Source organism: Acanthisitta chloris, unplaced genomic scaffold (assembly GCF_000695815.1).
Source record: "Acanthisitta chloris isolate BGI_N310 unplaced genomic scaffold, ASM69581v1 scaffold18350, whole genome shotgun sequence".
Taxonomy (NCBI): Eukaryota; Metazoa; Chordata; class Aves; order Passeriformes; family Acanthisittidae; genus Acanthisitta; species Acanthisitta chloris.
Window position 1 is genome coordinate 1,217 of NW_008651296.1, and position 5,235 is coordinate 6,451.

Here is a 5,235-nt window from a genome sequence, read left to right on the forward strand (position 1 = left end):
GAAGCAAAGAAGTCATAGAAGTTATAGAAGTCATGAACTGGAGCAGGAACAAGACCATTACTTCACTGTGTGAGTGAGGATGACAGCAGAGGCACGAGGATGGACCTGTCTGAGAGTGAACTGCCTGCCTCAGCAGTCAGGCTGTCTTGACATAATGGTTTGATGAAAAAGTGCACAACAGCCAGAAACATCCAGAGCATGAAGTGAAGGATCCCTGCTTCGCTGCTGGTTAGTCACACCTGCTCCAGTGGGTTATTTCAGGGCATTTGCTATGTCTTCAGATGTATGAGTGGTTTCACTCTCTCATAGAGGGGTTTCCACCCAGTTCTCTCTGCATTCATGATAGTTAATTGCATGCCAGAGCTAATTTCCTCACATCAACAGAGGAAGGGGTAGCAGCTCAGCCTCAGAGCGGAAGAAGGCACAGAAAGCCCTAGCCTCAAACTTCCCTGCCTTTTCTGTTTTCAGTTTTTCCCCAAGTCACCTGTTTGCACTATGACTGTCAGCCACTGTCTCTTTGTGATGGGGACTCTAACCCTGAGAGTGCCTTTTTCTCTCCGTTGCTGTCTCCTAGCCTAGTGTTCTACAGCCCTTACAGCTAATGTCTCTTCCCCGGCTTGCCTCCCCTCTCAGACTGTAAGTGACCTGAGGCTTAGCTCTGGGTGGCCACGAGAAAGCTGAAATACTAGTTAGAACCTTTTGTGTTTTCATATTACAGGAGAGTACACTCTTGAATGTAGCGGGACTGTTACTCACAGTACTTAGGAAATTAACCAAGAACAGTTTGAGCTTCTGTGTTTGCAAAGCACGTGCACAAATGTGTGATATCCCTAGATCATGGGCTACAGAACACCTCTGGCTGTGCTTGCAGCTGCCAAAAGCTTTGTGTAAACAGCAACGTTCCCTGAAATTGCAGGGGAGTTGTTTTACTCTTCCCTTTTCACAACTGGCACAGTTTGAACTGTGCCTTTAAAAGGCTTGTGGAGAGAAGGATAACGCCAGTGAAAACAGCAGAAGTGTTTTCCATAAGAGGAGTGACTTCGTCACACAAACAAATCCCCTACTGTTCTGTTTGCTGACTTTAGCCACCTTACCAACATAACAGAAAAGCTGCATATTTGATGAAACATTCAGGTCTCAGACAAAAAAACCCTCTAAGTTTGCACAGTAGGAGAGAGCTGAACTACCTCAAATGCCCTCTCTTTTACAGCACAGAAAAGAAGCATATTTGAAAAGCATCTCTTTACTTTCTGGTTAATTGTTCATTTGCTTATACTGAAAATTAGTTTTAAAAATTCATTTTGTTACAGAATTCAGATGAAATATTGCTTCCCTCACTGAAGTTTGAGTAAGAGGAGCTTGTCATATCCTAATCTATGAGTTCCTTGTCAGAAAAGGGCCATTGGAGTCTACTGAATCGAGAACGTTCTCAGTTTCAAAAAAGTTCCTGAGATGTTGGATGGAGATAGGTAGTAAAAATATGTTTCAAAGTTGTTGTTACTGCCCCTAAGTGAAGAATTGGAATACACAGTGAAACAAATTCTACCAGTTAAGATACACAGTTTTGCTAGCACGAGGTGGAACCATGAAAAAGATTATTTAGAGAAATACTAAGTGTAGAGTCTTGAGTGATTTTGTGTCTGAAGCAGGAGAAGATAGAGGAGCTTGAGATGACAGTTTGCCCTGTTAGGATGTGCAACTTGAGTAGCCTTCTGCTTTAAAATTTTCCCACATTGGCAATCAGAATATAGCAGTCTTTATCAAACCAAGGACCATGCACTCATCACTGGCTTTTTGAAAAAAAACCAAACAAAGCTGTTGTGAAGAGCTTTTATCTTAGATGTGCAAACTATGAAAAATAGAAGATTTCTTTGAAAACTCTTCTCTGCTGCTTTCATATAAGCTTATTTCTTTAAGCAATGGGCATGTATAAACAATTGCAGAGAAGAGATTTTGGTATTTCCAGGATTGAATTTATTTCAAAGTATAGAAGGTTTGGAATGCCTTTGTTTTTTTAATAATTTAATGTCTACAGAAAAAAATGCTATTTAATACTTGAAAGTTGGGATTTCTGTAACCATCTGTTGGTGACTCTCTCATACTGCTTCCAAAATTGCAAGTTTTACTCATTTCCTCCGTTGTCAGCCAGTGATCAGGTGTGTCTCTTGCTGGCCTTAAATTCAAGTAAGAACATCAGATTGCAACTGCAAGATGAGATTGTTTGCCTGCACTTCAAACAAAAGCTTTTGAGGGTATATAACAATTCTGCAACTGAAAGAACCTTTCAGCTGAGAGTTTTATATTGTCTAATTGCTGTATATTCTCCTTTCGTTGCCATCTTTTGTGCTACCCAATAAAACCAGTTTTTAATCCTTCACATGAACCCTGTAAAAACAGGATCTGATCATTGTGTTCTAGATAGTGCTTAAAACTCCTGTGTCAACAGCTTAATCTTGGGAAGTAGAGACTATTCTCAAGGATTGTCATGGTTTAATCCCAGCCAGCAACCAAGTACGTCACAGCTGTTTGTACCACACAGCTCAGGGTATAAAAGATAGCTTGATTGGTGCAAGTTCCAACATTACATAAAAATGAAGTGTGAAGGGAACTTTACCATAAAAAATTTCCGGGCTGAAGTAGAAACTTAAATGCATATCTTACCTCAGTTCCCACAGCCCAGGGAACACTGGTCAAACTCAACATGCTGCCACAGGGTCAGATCTGAGGACTTGCAGTGTCCTTGCTGGGAGGAGATTCACTGTGTGTGAAGGACAATATCCTTGCAGGGTCCCTCCTGCTGTTGCACAGCCATAGTCTTTCTGCCAGCACTAAAGGACCTTCTAAGGACAAAACAACAGTCTTTTTAATTCATAAACAATTTTTTTCCTTTTCTCTTGTTAGTGGAATCTTTGTGCAGGACAGTGATTGTATCTTGGGATGACCTATACACGCATTAAAAGCAGGAATAATAGACTGCTTTTCATCAGCCAGCTCAAACAGCAGACAGAAGCTTGTCTGCTTATAGGTATACTCTAGATGTTTCGTACTGAACACGGTGGAATTTCAAGAGAAGTGTAAATCTTACCAGAATACACTCACGGCTACCTGCCCTGCCCTACCTAGTCTTTCACATTTCCTGCAGTCATTGGAGAGAAATGGGTATGAGATAACTCCCATCTGTTTATTAACTGATCAGATCATATGATGAGGGCCTGCTTGTGGTCCTGATGGGAACATGTTTCCCCAAGTATATGTCAGATTCCTGGGGCATGTATAACTCTAGGGTGTATTCTTCCAACTCAGAAGAATAATCTTATGTGGCTGCGGAGGGATTTCAGTGCCTAACTCGTCTGGACAGACTACACCAAGCACAGTAATGGTGTACCTAGTCCTTCATATAGATCATCTGTCCTTGCTAGAACTCCTATCTGCCCTGGTGATGCAGTTATTAATAACCATAGACATAAAAATCCCACTTCTCTAGGACTGGTAGTATTGGTCTGAATGTTCTGGCCAAAGGCCAAGTTCCTTCAGCTGAGGGTTAGCGTTGTCTAATCAGTTGTGATACAAGTCCTAAGTTCACAGACCTTCACCCCAGTACTTTCTCATGGGTGAGGGGGGCAAGTGGTGAGCATTCAAATGGTGTGCTGACCTTGCACTTAGTCCAGCACAGAAGGCTGGTATTTTTTCAACAGTCAGTAGTCTCTATGTTGGATCCTGTTAGCAATGCCTGTTACTGCTCCAATGTTTCTATCCTTAGCTTTAAATGGTAGTTCACCATCTTGTTCTCTGTCAGGGTATCTTTTCCTAGACCCAAAGAGCAAGGAACACCTTTATCCAAGTGTTACGGGTACTATCTGGAAATCCTGGGAAAGACAAGCTTGAGAGACTTTCCTGCATCCCTGGGGTAATGTTTCTGGCCTTGGAGAAGACTCTTTGGTTTCTATGTTCCTTCCAACAGAAGAAGAAGGTAATCATTGGTTACTGTAGTTAAGACTGTGCAAGTACCTTGCAGAAGCTATTCAATAGTGTAGTACTCTGATGGTCTTCACTCAACATCAACCTTGTGCCACACACCTTTCAAAAGCCTCAGAAGTAGTGGCTGTTCAGCTCAATCTTACCTCCATGCTTGGTAATCGTGACTTGTGAAGATTTGTGTTGCTGACAAACCGTAGGGCTCAGCAGTGTCCTGGTGGTGTTCTAGACTGGTAGTTTTATTAATAGGAAACATTCAAAGTGAATGTGAATTTATTAAAAGCTGTGGGAAATACATGTCAATAATCCTGACTTGGGTTACACTTTTTTTATATGGAATTTTCTAGATACCATTCTTTTGATTCTCTCTATTAAATTCTTGGCCATAAACCTGTCCATTCTATAGCTCTCAGTTCTATAGCTCTCAGATTGTGAAAACTGGATTGTGAAGGCAGTGGGGAGTAAATTACTGTATACCATTAGAAATGTAAGTAACCACTCATTTAAAGCAATGTCCAGTGTTACTGAAAGGAGCATCTGCTTTATTGCATTTGTAGTTCATGGGCCAGTTAGAAATACTTTGTGCAGACTTTTGAGTATTTAGATGTACTGGAAGTAACTAAGACGTTAGCTGGTAGCAAGGATCACTCTGTCAGACTCATCTCAGAGTTGTTGTTCAAGAGGGTTTCTTAGCTGCAGAATTGAAATAGAAATGGTAGTGGGGGAAGGACATTGTGTATGCCAGGGCCTTGCAGGTACCCACAAGCCTCACCTGGTACCTCCACCCACATACCCCTTGCCCATAGTTCACAAACCCTCTTCCACTCAGCCCAGGGCTCAGTCCTCTTGGGAACCTTGCTGCAGGTAGCTCTGCCTCAGACCCTCTCTGCAAACCTGTTTTTGGCTGGAGCCACCTCACTGGAATGCCTGTCCTGTGCCTTGCTGCCCTTGGTTGCTGGCTGGACTTCCCAGGTGAACTGCAGACCTGTGTCCACCATGCTTTTGTCTGGTGATCAGCACTGTCAGAGGATCTGTCCCTCTCACCATCCTTCCCCTGTTCCTCCTGCTTGGTGCAGGGGAGCTATACTGCCCCACCTGTGCTAGGGACACTCTTGACTGGTATCCCACTTCTCCTTGGTGTTCATCCTCACTCTTCTGCTCCCCCACAGGACAGTGGGTAGTAAAATAGAGTTCCAGAGACTTTTTAAAAAACATTTATTGACAAATGCCACATTAGGTATTCTACTGAAAAATCAAATA